The 16,727-nt window shown below is 43.6% G+C and overlaps 1 long non-coding RNA gene across 1 annotated transcript; it reads left to right on the top strand.

Moving 5' to 3' along the window:
• Nucleotides 1-15,781, top strand: LOC135540064 (uncharacterized). Its single transcript, XR_010455702.1, has 3 exons — nt 1-80; nt 1,212-1,321; nt 15,700-15,781. It is a non-coding gene; the product is annotated as an uncharacterized LOC135540064 (long non-coding RNA).
• Nucleotides 15,782-16,727: the final 946 nt, after the last annotated feature.

Here is a 16,727-nt window from a genome sequence, read left to right as displayed (position 1 = left end):
GTGCAGGCCTTCACGCGTATGGTCAAGGTCTGGAAGCAAGGCTGCCTAGGACAGCACTGGTGCATGGGATACGAGAGAAGGTGAGTCCTACTTTTCATTCAGCCATCTCTTCATCCATCCATCCATCAATCAATCAATCCATTCTTTTATCCATGTATTCCTCCATCCATTCCGAAAGCAACACTAGTTATTCACCTGTCCAGTTTTCTATCCTTCTCTTCTGTACCCATCATCCCTGTCAGCCTTTCACATACTCATGACTCCTATGTTTGTTCTGAGGAATTTTTCAGGAATGCTATTCTGTAGATAGCCATTATGTTCTATATTGCATGTATTGCCTGTGGATAATTCTGTGTTGTGCAGTTGTTGCTGACTCAGTCTTAACAGTAATCAAATCATGTCAAAGCTGTTTAAGAGTGCCATCCTTATCCCCCTAAATCTCAGTCAACATCTCTCTCCTCTTTTCTGTCTCCTATCCTTTTCCCTCTCTTTTGTTCTTTAATCAGGGTCTTGTAGGCCTCTCATATAGCACTAAGTGCAAGGTATAGCCACAGCTCTCCTGGACGGCTAGCTAACCTATCTATTTAGCCGAGGCATCTCCAAAGGTCAGGTACATACCTGTGAGGAAGAGTCCTGCGGCTTACCCCTGACTCACCCTCTCGGGAGTTTCTCAATGTGCTATTGAGGCTCGCTTTCTCCATATATTTACCACAATACAAAGACGCAGGCAGCTTTGAAGGTCGCCAAACCCTTAATCACACGGTGTAAACAAAATGACGCATAATGACTAGTAGCCGTGAGAGGGCTTCTAAACTACAGGGATAGACACCGTACTCTGAAGTATAGTCTACCAGTCTTGCACATTGAAATGGACGACTTAAAAGACTGGGAAATGTTTCCTGATTATTACACTGTATGTGACTTAAAAGAGTGGGAAATGTTCTGTGATTATCGTAGTGGATCTGAAGTTTTTTTTCTCCCTTCTTACTCATTGAACCTCATCAGCAACCTAGCCCTCCCACTCTCAGGATGGCAAACCCAACCCCTAAGAACAGACTACCCTCTCCACCCTCCCTAAGAACAGACAGAACAACCATGACATTGTGCCATACATCTGAACCTCTAATTATTGTATAGACGTGTTTTATATAGTGTAGCCTTATATTATCTAGTTTGTATCCTTTGATAATGTTATGTCTCCTTGATGACAGGACGGCATACTACACAGCATATAAACAAATCTACAGACAAGACTTCCAGACCGTGTATAAGTGCTGTCCTGGATGGTCTCAACTCAACGGAGAGGCTGGCTGCTTGTATCGTAAGTCTTTCCCTTGTGTTCTATTGCTTCATATTACTGAGGTTTCTGTTGTTAAAGTATCACAACCATCTAGTGTTTCAGAGAGGGATCTTCTGTTAATGTGGGAGGGAGTGATTGTTACCGTTATCAGGATACAGACAGTGTACAGTCGTGGCCAAAAGTGTTTAGAATGACACAAATATTAATTTCCACAAAGTTTGCTGCTTCAGTGTCATTTACATTTACATTTAAGTCATTTAGCAGACGCTCTTAGATATTTTTGTCAGATGTTACTATGGAATACAGAAGAATAATTCCTAGCATTTCATAAGTGTCAAAGGCTTTTATTGACAATGACAAAGTTGATGCAAAGAGTCAATATTTGCTGTGTTGACCCTTCTTTTTCAAGACCTCTGCAATCTGCCCTGGCATGCTGCCAATTAACTTCTGGGCCTCATCCTGACTGATGGCAGCCCATTCTTGCATAATCAATGCTTGGAGTTTGTCAGAATTTGTGGATTTTTGTTTGTCCACCCACCTCTTGAGGATTGACCACACGTTCTCAATGGGATTAAGGTCTGGGGAGTTTCCTGGCCATGGACCCAAAATATTGATGTTTTGTTCCCCAAGCCACTTAGTTATCACTTTTGCATTGTTCATCACCAAACTGTTGCTGGATGGTTGGGAGAAGTTGCTCTCGGAGGATGTGTTGGTACCATTCTTTATGCATGGCTGTGTTCTTAGGCAAAATTGTAAGTGAGCCCACTCCGTTGGCTGAGAAGCAACCCCACACATGAATGGTCTCAGGATACTTTACTGTTGGCATGACAGAGGACTGATGGTAGCTCTCACCTTGTCTTTCCCGGACAAGCTTTTTTTCCGGATGCCCCAAACAATCGGAAAGGGGATTCATCAGAGAAAATGACTTTACCCCAGTCCTCAGCAGTCCAATCCCTGTACCTTTTGCAGAATATCAGTCTGTCCCTGATGTTTTTCCTGGAGAGAAGTGGCTTCTTTGCTGCCCTTCTTGACACCAGGCCATCCTCCAAACGTCTTCGCCTCACTGTGCGTGCAGATGCACTCACACCAGCCTGCTGCCATTCCTGAGCAAGCTCTGTACTGGTGGTGCCCCCATCCCACAGCTGAATCAACTTTAGGAGACGGTCCTTGCGCATGCTGGAATTTCTTGGGCGCCCTGAAGCCTTCTTCACAACAATTGAACCGCTCTCCTTGAAGTTCTTGATGATCCGATAAATGGTTGATTTAGGTGCAATCTTACTGGCAGCAATATCCTTGCCTGTGAAGCCCTTTTTGTGCAAAGCAATGACGACGGCACATGTTTCCTTGCAGGTAACCATGTTTAACACAGGAAGAAAATGATTCCAAGCACCACCCTCCTTTTGAAGCTTCCAGTCTGTTATTCGAACTCTATCAGCATGACAGAGTGATCTCCAGCCTTGTCCTCGTCAACACTTACACCTATGTTAACGAGAGAATCATTGACATGATGTCAGCTGGTCCTTTTGTGGCAGGGCCGAAATGCAGTGGAAATGTTTTTGGGGGATTCAGTTCATTTGCATGGCAAAGAGGGACTTTACATCACTCTTCATAACATTCTAGAGTATTTGCAAATTACCATCATACAAACTGAGACAGCAAACTTTGTGAAAATCAATATTTGTGTCATTCTCAAAACTTTTGGACACGACTGTATGTTTATTAGTGTAAATCAATCTTTACGGGATTGACGCCTGCTTACACGTGAGTGGAGGTGATACTCCATAGGCTAGTAAGAGGAAGGAAGGGTACGTCAAACCCATCGCTCTGGGTCGGGAGCCGAGGGTGGTTGGGAGAGCATTCAGGAAGAAGTCATAATGTCAAGATGTACTTGGAGGTATCTCTACCCGATTAATAGTTGTAGCAGTCTTGGAAGTATACTTTATCTACTTTTGAAGAACTACTAAAACAGTGATTTCGTCAGACAGCTCTGCAGCATGGGCATCTGTGGCAACTTAATGCTCACGGGGTACCCTTTTCGCTAACAAGGGGCACTTGGCTCATTGGGGAGCACATAGGTAATGTTAGATGGTTGGCTGGCTGCTACTGCCTGAGCAGCGATGAGATGATGACTTAAAAAATGAAATAATAAAGTTGTCCCCCATAAAAAATTATATACACAATTCAAATATTTTATTTAAGTAAGGTAATGTGAATATATTAGTGTTAATAAGTGTTAAGCAGTAATGATCAGTCAGTAACATCATGGGGCTCTTATTCATTTCTTTGTTCTGTGTTGTTAGAGACCATGGAATGTTTTCAATGTTTTGGCAATTGAATATCATCAATATTTGGCTTTGTAATTTCAATTAAGAAGCTCTAAAATCATTTCAAGGTCATATTTCGTAATGCATTTAATGTTAACAAATAATAATATAAATAGAAAACGTGATTTTTTTTTAAAATAACCAAAACCATAAAAAGCACTAATCACTTAGCACTATCAGTGCAACAGTTACTGTGACGTTCACAACCGACCAGTGAAAGCGCCAATATGTAAAGTCATTTTGAAAGCTCATAAATTACTGTTGAAATTTTTGCTGAAACCGGCTTTGTATTGCAATGTCTTGTTTTAAATTCTGCCAAAGATGATAGTGGACTTACAGACATGTTAAAGTGTTGACTGACCACCAAACCTAATCACCTTTGCTTCTGGCTCAGCTACACTTGGCACTGCAGGGCTCCTTGTGTCCTGAGATGGTGGGTGTGTCTACCTGCCAAAAAAATGAAATGAGGGTTTGGCTGGACAGGTAATCCTCTTTGTTCAGTTGGGTGGCCAATTCCAATGTGCTGACTGGTTCCCAGTTTTGTTGGAGCTCCACAGTTAAATCTCAGCTCACACTCATAGTCATGCTACCATATTCCCAATCAGCAGACTCAGAGGAGTGGTAGTAACTGGTGGTACAAGTCAGAGGCTTGCACCATGGACTTTGGCAAAGACTGATTCTTCCAACCCTATCCCAGAGGAGAGAGACTACCTGCAAATGAACAGAAAAGAGTCAAGAAGAAAACTATACAATGAGTCAAAACAGAATCTCCCCCACTCTAATCCTCTGCTTTGGTAATGGAGAGACGTGTTGTAGGGATCTGCTGGGCTGAGGTGCCACCGTAACAGGAGAGTACAGTTTCTCTGGACTGGGCTGAGGCTGGAGATGGGGATGGGCCTGAGGCTGGGCCTGAGGCTGGGCTGACACTGGGGTGGGGCTGAGGTTGGGCCTGGGACTGAAGCTAGGGCTGAGGCTGGAGTCAGGACTGGGACTGAGACTGGGGTGGGCTGGGGCTGAGTCTCCTGCTGAGGCTGGGGTCAGTACTGGTCCATAAGGCTGGGTTTGAGTCTGCTACTGGGCCTTGAACTGCTCAACTCTGTGTGGACAGGCTTAGTCCCACGCAAGTGAGACCTGGCAGGGCCCTTTGATGGGATTTTACGGCCGTTGATCCGCATCGCATAGCCTGCATACCTTAGACATCACCCCTGACAAAGCCCCTAGTAAACAGCCCAGACATCACTTTCATTCCCCACCACCGCCCAGAGGAACGCTCCCACCTCCACCTACCCATCCCCTGTGTCCAGGCCCCAGCACCATCCTGTGTGGTGTGCCTCACCTCCCCTCATGCCTGTGGAGAAGGCTACTGTCTGTGCCAGGGGGTGGTGGGAAGAGGCTGGGATGGGACAGGGGTGAGAGATGATCCCCTGGATGTGCCTTTCAGCAGGGTCTCCTTATGGTCTCATGCTTTCCTCAAAGCCCTCTTTGTCTCTTGTTAAAAGGTTACAGTATTAAATTATCCAGGGAAGCATTAGGCTGTCTGCTCAACCCCTGAGCTCTGGTTTGTTTTAAAACACCACAGAAGGAAACGTCCTAACAGGCATTCCCCAGTGCTGCCCAGTGTCTCCCTCACTAAGTTGCAGGGTTTTGTTTTTCTTCTGCATGACAATGTCGGCTCTCTTCGACACACGGCTGGGCTTTTATGTCCGTAACTTAAGACGTGGCAGCACTTTGAGACGGGACAAACTAATCACCCTTTACTCTGAGCCATTGAACCAGGATAAAAGGATCCTCACACCACAATCCACTCTCTCTCACTCTCCTACTCTCTCTTGCACACTTAGACCTATGTTTTCTCCGGTGTTCTTCAATGCAATTCAATCTATAGGACTGTTTTCAACAGTGCATACGACATCCAAGAAGACAGCTCAGCTCTATAGCAGAGACCGCAAAGGTACAGCTTTAGTAAATCCTTTGAAAACCCCAGAGATTGAAATGAGAATGTCGTGCATTAAAATAGGGATTTAGTGTCTGGCGCATGTAAGGTCTCTGTGGAGGTGGTGTGTGTGTGGTGTGTGGTGCGCTAATAAAAAGTGAGTGTTAGCTAATTAGGCTAATGTTGTTATTGTGAGGCAGTTGAGCGGAATGAAGTGTCACATCATGCTGTAGAGAAACAGCCCTGTACATTGATGAGCAGCCATGCTAACAGCCCCCTTTCCAACCCTCTCCCTCTATCCCTCTCCCTCGCTCTCCTCCATTTGGTTCTCTTCTATCGTCCTTCTTGTTTCCCCATCTCTCGGCCATATCTACAGTCCAGCTATTCACTTTCGCTGTGGGCATTTTCCGACTTACTGGCTCCTCTTGTCGAGTTCTCCCTCATCCTCTACTAAGATATACTCTTATTTGGTCATATGTAAGGCTTGAGAATGGTAAAACATTTGAAATATGTCTGGTTATTGTCACGGCTCCCTCCTTCTGCACTGTCCCTCCCCCTCCTCCCCATTCTTAGTCTTTCTATTCCCTGTCCTCTAATCCTGATTTAAGATAGTGTGGGGCTTTACTTGCAAAGCATCCCTGTGACATGGCATTGCTGGGATTCTTAGACTGTAGTAGACATCCTTTTTGTCCAGCACATGCCATAAAACCCAACATTTTGGTTGCAAAGGCCTGATTTGACTGAGAATCCTGGGGCAGTGCACGCAATAGGAACCTTTTCCACAAGGTCATCTGTGCACACTGACATGTGTTCTAACTGGCCTGAATTCCATTTGCCACTGTTCATGTGCATGTGGAAGTGCATGCAAATGCATCATTTGGTTCAAAACTAAAGTGTTGCTTAGGTGACCCATTGAAATATATTTATTTTTGTGTGTTTTGAGAAGCACCAATTGACTTGATGACTATCTGACTTTCCTGAGGGTAAGAGTCCTTGACTTGCTGATGGTGCTTCTCGAGACTTCCTTCCACTTCTCCTCCATTCTAAGGTCCATTCAATGAGCTAAGAGTTCATCCCCAGCGAGTTGGCTGGAGAATGGCCCGGGACAGTCAAGAGTGGAAGCGGGCAGTTATGTTGATTGATGGCAACAATGAGCTTTGTGACAGGGAGTAAGGAGCAGAGGAGCAGGGACAATGGCTCCACCAGTTTGTCGCCCTCGTTAACTGCTGAATGGGAACTGGCCCCCTTTTGTGGCGGGAGGGACCAGGCTAGCGGATGTACACGTGTACCGGACCAGAGGGACGAGGAGACTGTGGCTGTCCATGGGTGGTCTTTGTGTGTGTGGAGAAACACTGCATCCCAGGGATAAATATAATAAAATAAAAAGTTTATTTGTCACATGCACCAAATACAACCTTACAGTGAAATGCAAATACTCTGGGTAGCCATTTGATTACCTGTTCAGGAGTCTTATGGCTTGGGGGGTAAAAACTGTTGAGAAGCCTTTTTGTCCTAGACTTGGGACTCCAGTACCGCTTGCCATGCGGTAGTAAAGAGAACAGTCTATGACTGGGGTGGCTGGGGTCTTTGACAATTTTTAGGGCCTTCCTCTGACACCGCCTGGTGTAGAGGTTCTGGATGGCAGGCAACTTAGCCCCAGTGATCTACTGGGCTGTACGCACTACCCTCTGTAGTGCCTTGCGGTCAGAGGCCGAGCAATTGCCGTACCAGGCAGTGATGTAACCGGTCAGGATGCTCTCGATGTTGCAGCTGTGGAACATTTTGAAGATCGCAGGACCCGTGCCAAGTCTTTTTAGTTTCTTGAGGGGGGATAGGCTTTGTCGTGCCCTCTTCACGACTGTCTTGGTGTGTTTGGACCATTCTAGTTTGTTGTTGATGTGGACACCAAGGAACTTGAAGCTCTCAACCTGCTCCACTACAGCCCCGTCGATGAGAATGGGGGCATGCTTGGTTCTCCTTTTCCTGTAGTCCACAATCATCTCCTTTGTCTTGGTTACGTTGAGGGATAGGTTGTTATTCTGGCACCACCTGGCCAGGTCTCTGTTCACAGACACGCACATACAAAAACAGACTGGCATGGCGTGGTGTCTCCGAGTCATAGAGGCCAAGCTCATTGTCTTGGGATGTTTTCATTTAATTGTATCATGTCCATGATAAACACTATGTATGAAAAGCAGGAAAGTGTAAAATGTACCACAAATATCCTCTTCCTATTGTCCTCCACCCATGTATCTACTACTTGTTATCTTATCTGTGCCCAACACTGCCAGACAGGGAGACATTTTGAGTAATTCAGTTTAGCCACCAGGTTCCCACCCACATCCTCCCACTGCACATGGAAATGTGTGTATCCTACCTTCAGGGATATCCCCATTCAGATACATCCATCAACATTACATACTAAGACACGGGATTTAGGAGACAGGCTTGAAATATACATTTTTGGAATGTCCCTGAAACCATTCTTCAGGGGTATTTAACGTTGTTCTGATGACGAGGACCTTCTGACAGTGCTGCCCTTTGATTTTATACAATCCTCTGCAGAGCAAAACATGATTTGCTGCCTCAAACTATAGTGCTATTCTCTGTGTGTACCAATTACTAACACAAACAGAGATGGCAGGGTGGCGCTTTTATGAGGCAGGTAGCCTAGTGGTTAGAGCGTTGGGCCAGTAACCGCAAGGTTGTTGGATCGAATCCCTGAGCTGACAAGGTAAAAATCTGTGATTCTGCCCCTGAACAAGGCAGTTAACCTACTGTTCCCTGGTATGCCATCATTGTAAATAAGAATTTGTTCTTAACTGATTTGCCTAGTTAAATAAATAAAATATTTTTTTATATATAACTAAAATGCCTACGAATTACTGTAAATCTGCTCCCTCTGTCTCTCAATCTGGGGTTAAACATATGGACACAACCTAAACAAACAGACCCTCATCATTGACTATAAAGATACACTGCTTCTGTTAGGATGTGGAGGCCATGTCAGAGGCTGAGCTGGTGACACCTGCTCCTTGGACTCCAGTGTCCGTCCGGTGGCAGTGCGACTCTTTGACCTATCTTTGTTTCTCTGTGGAAGCAGCTAATCCCCTCAGACAAGGTGTCTTTGTAACAGAGTGGAGGCAATCACAGAGAAAGATGAGAGTGAGTGTTACGCCATTTGCCGTGCTGCACGGCAAGTTAAGGAATTATTTCAAGGGAGATTAAGCAGTGTAAGGGTGGAGAGCGGGCAGCGGGAAAATGCTCTCCATAGTTAGCTGGCAAGAAGTTAATTTCTCACCTTGGAGGGGGGAAAGGGACAAGCGTCTTGTTTGTCACTTGTGACATATTGAAAACTTCAGGATGGTTTGACTCCTCGCTTCCTTGCCAGTGGTTTTTAATTGCATTGGAAAAAGGCTACTTCTGATGATCTTTCACAGCTGTTAATAATGTTGTTGTTCTGATGAATTTGCATCAGTTGATCAGCTGTATTTGGGAACACAAAGCTGTATACAGTGCATTTGCAAAGTATTCAGACCCCTTAACCTTTTTTGTTAGGTTACAGCCTTATTCTAAAATCCTCATCAATCTATGCACAACCCCATAATGACAAAGTGAAAACAGGTTTTTTTGATTTTCTTTGCAAATGTATTAAAAATAAAAGGCAGAAATACCTAATTTACATAAGTATTCAGACCCTTTACTACTCGAAATTGAGCTCAGGTGCATCCCGTTTCCATTGATCATCCTTGAGATGTTTCTACAACTTGATTGGAGTCCACATGTGGTAAGTGAATGTCAGAGCAAAAACCAAGCCATGAGGCGAAGGAATTGTCCATGGAGCGCCGAGACAGGATTGTGTCAAGGCACAGATCTGGGGAAGGGTACCAAAACATTTCTGCATCATTGAAGGTCCCCAAGAACACAGTGGCCTCCATCATTCTTAAATTGAAGACGTTTGGAACCACCAAGATTCTTCTTAGGGCTGGCCATCAGGCCAAACTGATCAATTGGGGGAGAAGGGCCTTGGTCAGGGAGGTGACCAAGAACCCGATGGTCACTCTGACAGAGTTCCACCAATCAGTCCTTTATGGTAGAGTGGCCATACGGAAGCCACTCCTCAGTAAAAGGCACTTGGAGTTTGCAAAAAGGCACATGGTCTGGTTTGATAAAACCAAGATGGGACTCTTTGGCCTGAATGCCAAGCGTCACGTCTGGAGGAAACCTGGCATCATCCCTACGGTGAAGCATGGTGGTGATACTGTCATTCTGTGGGGATGTTTTTCAGCAGCAGGGAGACTAGTCAGGATTGAGGGTAAGGTGAACTGAGAAAAGTACAGAGAGATCCTTGATGAAAACCAGCTCCAGAGTGGTCAGGACCTCAGACTGGAACAAAGGTTCACCTTCCAACAGGACAACAACCCTAAGAACACAGCCAAGACAAAGCAGGAGTGGCTTCGGGACAAGTCTCTGAATTTCCTTGAGTGGCCCAGCCAGAGCCCGGAATTGAACCCGATTGAACATCTCTGGAGAGACCTGAAAATAGCTGTGCAGCAACACTCCCCATCCAATCTGACAGGGCTTGAGAGGATCTGCAGAGAAGAATGGAAGAAACTCACCAAATACAGGTGTGCCCTAGTTTGTAGTGTCATACCCAAGAAGACTCGAGGCTGTAATCACTGCCAAAGGTGCTTCAACAAAGTACTGAGTAAAGAGTGTGAATACTTATGAAAATGTGATATTTCAGTTTTTACTTTTATTACACTACCGAGTTTTAGAACACCTACTCATTCAAGGGCTTTTCTTTATTTTGACTATTTTCTACATTGTAGAATAATAGTGATGACATCGAAACTATGAAATAACACATATGGAATCATGTAGTAAAAAAATAAGTTTTAAACAAATCAAAATATATTTTATATTTGAGATTCTTCAACTAGCCACCCTTTTCATTGATGACAGCTTTGCACACTCTTGATATTCTCTCAACCAGCTTCACCTGGAATGTTTTTACAACAGTCAGGAAGGAGTTCCCAAATGTGCTGTGCACTTGTTGGCTACTTTCCCTTCACTCTGTGGTCCAACTCATCATTGTGCTGGCCAGGTCATCTGATGCAGCACTCCATCACTCTCCTTCTTGGTCTAATAGCCCTTACACAGCCTGGAGATGTGTTGGGTCATTATCCTGTTGAAAAACAAATGATAGTCCCACTAAGCCCAAAGCAGATGTAGTTTTGTATCACTGCAGAATGCTGTGATACACCTCCTCCTTTTATTTTATTTGTTTTATTTCACCTTTATTTAACCAGGTAGGCTAGTTGAAAACAAGTTCTCATTTGCAACTGCGACCTGGCCAAGATAAAGCGAAGCATTTCGACACTTACAACAACACAGAGTTACACATGGAATAAACAAACGTACAGTAGAACAAGTGCAAATGTGCAAATGAGGTAGGATAGGGGAGGTAAGGCAATAAATAGGCCATGGTGGAGAAGTATTTACAATGTAGCAAAATAAAGCCTTCCTGCTTTTCGGTGGGAAATACAAATGTGGAGATCATCCGTTCACCAAAACCGCATCTCACAAAGACACGGCGATTAGAACCAAAAATCTCCAATATGGTCTCCAGACCAAATTACAAATTTCCACTGGTCTAATGTCGATTGCTTGTGTTTCTTGGCCCAAGCAAGTCTCTTCTTCTTATTGGTGTCCTTTAGTTGTGGTTTCTTTGCATCAATTCGACCATGAAGGCCTGACTCCTCTAAACAGTTGATGTTGCGATGTGTCTGTTACTTGAACTCTGTGAAGCATTTATTTGGGTTGCAATTTCTGAGGCTGGTAACTCTAATAAACTTATCTTCTGCAGCAGAGGTAACTCTGGGTCTCCCATTCCTGTTGCGGTCTTCATGAGAGCCAGTTTAATCATAGCGCTTGATGGTTTTTGCGACTGCACTTGAAGAAACTTTCAAAGTTCTTGAAATGTTCCTTATTGACTGACCTTCATGTCTTAAAGTAATGATGGACTGTCATTTCTCTTTGCTTATTTGAGCTGTTCTTGCCATAATATGCTTGGTATTACCCCCCTGCCTTGTCTCAACACAACTGATTGGCTCAAACGCATTAAGAAGGAAAGAAATTCCACAAATTAACTTTTAAGAAGGCACACCTTTTCATTGAAATGCATTCCAGGTTATTACGTCATGAAGCTGGTTGAGAGAATGCCAAGAGTGTGCAAAGCTGTCATCAAGGCAAAGGGTGGCTATTTAAACAATCTCAAATATATTTGGATTTTTTTAAACACTTTTTTGGTTACCTCATTTTTTAAATTTTACCTTTATTTAACTAGGCAAGTCAGTTAAGAACAAATTCTTATTTTCAATGACGGCCTAGGAACAGTGGGTTTAACTGCCTGTTCAGCGGCAGAACGACAGCTTGGAGGTTTGAACTTGCAACCTTCCGGTTACTAGTCCAACGCTCTAACCACTAGGCTACCCTGCCGCCCCGGTCAGCTCTATGTGTTATTTCATAGTTATGTCTTCACTATAATTCTACAATGTAGAATAAAGTGAAAAAAAAAGAAAAACCTTTGAATAAGGAGGTGTTCTGAAACTTTTGACCGGTAGTGTACATTTGCAAAAAAATGTTGCTTTGTTATAATGGGGTATTGTGTGTAGATTGATGTGGGCAAAAAACTATTTAATCAATTTTAGAATAAGGCTATAATGTAACAAAATGTGGAAAAAGTCAAGGGGTATGAATACCCTCCAAACGCACTGATGTTAGGTATTTGTTGAGTGAGGGTGGAGTGTGAAATGGACCATTTTAATGTTCTGCTAAGCATTCAAAATGTAATGAGTACTTTTGGGTGTCAGGGAAAATGTATGCAGTAAAAATAACATAATTGTCTTGAGGAAAGTAATGAAGTAAAAGTAAAAGTTGTTAAAAATCTAAATAAAGTCAAGTACAGATACCCAAAAAAACTACTTAGTTGATTGAGGGCGGAGGGGGTTGTGTTGGAACTGTGTTGGGTATTGTTAAGTGAGGTCTGAGGGGACTTGTGGACTGCTGCTCCCAGACACAGAGCTGACCAGGTGTCTGAGCACAGGGCCAGGAGGACGTCAAGATGTTTAGACTTTGCCTCACAATCCAGAGATTCTTCTGGAGCTGTTGAGAGAGAGGACTGAAATGATTCTGCCCCCCCCCTGGCAATGACACATATAATTTCTTCTCAGTGACGGGTTTATAGCTAAATGTGCAGTTTTATAACAACTGATTTGTACCTTGTCTGCTTGGGGATTCGATCTTGTAACCTTTCGGATACTAGTCCAACACTCTAACCACTAAGCAACCTGCCTCTAATGACAAGAGTGTGCAAAGCTGTCATCGAGGCAAAGGGTGGCTATTTGAAGAATCTCAAATATAAAATATATTTTGATGTGTTTAACACTTTTTTGATTACTGCATGATTCAATATGTGTTATTTCATAGTTTGATGTCTTCACTATTATTCTACAATGTAGAAAATAGTCAAAATAAAGAAAAACCCTTGAATGAGTAGGCGTGTCCAAACTTTTGACTTGTACTGTCTTTGATGGTGTTTGCATGTTAAAAAGGACAAATAATGTCCCTTTTGGAACACTGATAAGTAACTAGCATAAACATTGGATATGCTTAGTCTGATTGGGGAGGCCCTGCTCCCCAGGGGCAGGGGCCTGGGCCATGCCTCTGCACCTGATAGGCACTTCTGTTAGTTTGAGAATATAAAAGAACGTATGTTCAATGCAAATGGGTCCAATGTAACGTCATGATTTGTGAAAAAAATTTTTTTTTCAGCTGTCGGGATGCATTTCTAAACAACTCAGCTGCCAGGTGGAAAATCAAAACAACTCAATTGGCTAGTTCAGCCATCTGGCAAGAAATGGGCGGGTTGTAAATTGATCCTACTGCTATGATTTGATAGAGCGAGGCCGTAACTCTGATCCTTTTCACATCTCTCTCTATTGCTCATATCATTTGTTGCTGTTTACTTCTACTATGATAACTATATCAATGGCGATGACATTTGCTACCAATCCATAAATGTACATAATATCTAACAAGGAGAGCGAGGGTAGGAAAGAATATTGAAACAATGATGCACATTCTGTCTGACTCAAATCTGCCCATAGTTTGAGAAGTGAGAACACGCGCACACTGATCTACAGCTTTCTTGGTCCATAAACATGCAGGAAGATTCTTAGGTAGCTTTACCTATTGTCAACCTTTATTTAGGCATTTGTAACACTTCCTTCTTTCCCTATTACGATAATCATCTCCTCTGACGTCGCCACAAGCCTTATTATTAGTGAATTCAACTCATATTTGCAATGTAGGTTAGATTTTGGTCACTGTGTCAGTTGACTCATTTCTCAATACAGCACATTTCTGTTGTAGAATGAGCTCCAGTATCTTACTGCTTGCTGATGATTTTGCCAAGTAGACATTCCTCGACATTATGCAGTGCTCAGCCGGTGAGTGGCGGCTGGCATAGCAGATGTTTTGCTATGTAGAGGGACTATGGGCAAAGCCGATAAAGAAGGACCCGTAGACTATAACAGAACATTATCGGTCCTTCTCTAGTTTTCTTTATATCAATGGCTCTATTTTCCAATTTTCCCATCTGTCTCCTCTCATGCTGATGTAACCCACCTGTGAGATGAATAGCTGTTCATTATGAAGCTGTCTAGCATTGAGAGGAGCTGCTGTTACCATGACAGATGACACATATAGCTAGAGAAAAAACACCTGTTGAGATCATGAGTAACACAGACATATTGGTCATTTCCTTAGGCAGAATGTTGAAGGGAAAAATAATTTGTTTTTAATCGTTTTCGAGGAAGGCATTTACAGACTGCCCAACTATTTTCTCCTTTTGCTGTAGTTTAAAAAAGTACACTGATTTGTTGGTAGTATATCTTGTCACTCATTTTTATTGCCCATGTTGAACTGCACACCACCTCAGATCTTTGGTTGGCATGTCGTTATTAATAATAACAGGCACATATGTGGCCCATATATGGCCCCAAAAAGGACTGGGAGTGGGAATTGGTCATGCAGCTGCCGATCGGATTAGATTAGCAGAAAAATGCAGATCTGGCAGAAGCTACATCTTTTGAGAGGTTCCTGTCTAATCGCCTTGGAGAAGAGCGGGCATTCCTGCCATGATTAGGTGTTCCGTACATCTCCTCTCCCTGAGCCTTAGTACTGCTAGTGCCAACATGGGTGTGTGCAAACACAAGCGTCAATCCGCTGGTACTCTGTAGCCGTCACACTGTAGACTGCACCCTTCTTAATGGAGCGAAACATGAGGCTTGGCTTGCTCTCCTGTACCTTGCTGTGCAGTGTACAGAGATCCTACACACACACACACACACACAATAGCTTGGAGGTGAAGGCGAGAGAGGATGTGAGTTATATGAGTGTATAGAATGCGATGCCTACACCTATGTGCTGGATTCATGTGGTGTAGGCTACCTAGTGGTTTGAGGTGTTTGTTTATTCCAATTTCACGGATTTCACACGCCTAAACAAGACAAGTTGTTCGACTCTGGGGATTTAGCCAGATAGGGCTGTCTCTCTCCTAGATTGATGCCCCACACCCTGTGACTCTCTGCCTCACCTCATGCTAATAGTACTGGATGCATGATCTTTGTGTGTGTGGAGACATGGGCCATATAATTCAGTTTCAGAGCAGATTGCTATGTGACCATGGGGGTGGGGGGTTGACTATGTCCTTAGCAGAGATGCAGTCTATTTCTTTCACTCAGCGTTAAACTATCCCAGCTGATTCATTTTCTCCCAAAAACATTGATTACTTTTTTAAATCTAGTAATGTGCCTGAAAGCCACTCTCCTCCTTGAAGAGAGCCAACTGGAGGAGGGAGCCCTGTTAGCGTGGTTAATGTAACAGCAGGAACATCAAGGTCCCTCTCAATCAGATGTTAACAGGGAACTGAAGAGGCCCTGATAGGTAAAACCGTCCCACTGCAGATGTTGACATTCTGTGACAGCAGCCAGGTGCTTCTGCTCCTCTTATCTCTTCTCCTCTTTCTTTCTCTCCGTCTGCTACCCCATCCATCCCGTCCCGGTGCCATCCTCCAGCTGTGTGTAGCTACGGCGTGTGCTTCAACGGGGGCCAGTGTCGGGAGAGCTCCCGCTCCAGCTCCCAGGTTTGTGACTGTCCTGCTGGCTTCAATGGGCCCAGTTGTCAGTATGGTGAGTACAACACTCTCTGTTTAATGTATTGTAGTTCCAACAGTATGTCCTGCTGTTCTTGTCTGTGTCTGTGTCCGTATGTGGGTCGTTCCACCAATTTGATGCCTTTTTGAGATGTGTAACTCGGTGATTTAACATTCTGCCATAAAGAACAAATGTTCAACTTAATAAAAAACAAATTTTCCCATTAAAAAAAATGCTATAGGAAGTTCCTAATAAGTGCCAAATATATCAACAGGGTTGACCATAACAGGGTTGACCGTAACAGGGTTGACGATAACAGGGTTGACAGTTTAATCTTAAATCAGCCATACATCTCTATGTGACAGAAGAAATTGGAATCTTATTGTGTGCAATAGGGAGGGGCAATTGAATGCAAGCTTCACAAAAATAGCCTGTCTATCTATGAGTTACAACAGGGTTGACTTGTTATGCCTTACTCACTCAGTTTTCCACCTCAAAACACCAGAAAGTTACCAAGAATAGTACAAACAGCTCACCTGCTTTTACACTACAATTTGTCTATAGATGCTCAATGTTTCTTGAAAAAGATTGGAGAAAAAAAGGAATTGTTTTACGATATTAAAATTACAATTCTGATAATACGATGGCGCCGGAGCAGAAGGCAGACGATTTACGTGCCCCCAACCAATTGTTTTTTGTTTGTTTGTTTATCTGTGTTGTTTGTAACTTGTTTTTTAAAAACTAATTTAGTACATAATGTTGCCACTACTGTCTCTTATGACCGAAAATAACTTCTAGACATCAGGACTGAGATTACTCACCACGGACTAGCAGAATCCTTTTTGTTCTTTCACGACTCTGACGAGCCCGAGGCGGAGGATATATACAGCTCCCTCGGGAACAGGCCCTCTGACCCCAGTGATCTGCGTGAAGAGGAGGTGAAGAAAGGG

Source organism: Oncorhynchus masou, chromosome 5 (genome assembly GCF_036934945.1).
Source record: "Oncorhynchus masou masou isolate Uvic2021 chromosome 5, UVic_Omas_1.1, whole genome shotgun sequence".
NCBI classification, from domain to species: Eukaryota; Metazoa; Chordata; class Actinopteri; order Salmoniformes; family Salmonidae; genus Oncorhynchus; species Oncorhynchus masou.
Note: the sequence above shows the minus strand (reverse complement) of the source record. Positions and strands in the feature narration are given on the sequence as shown.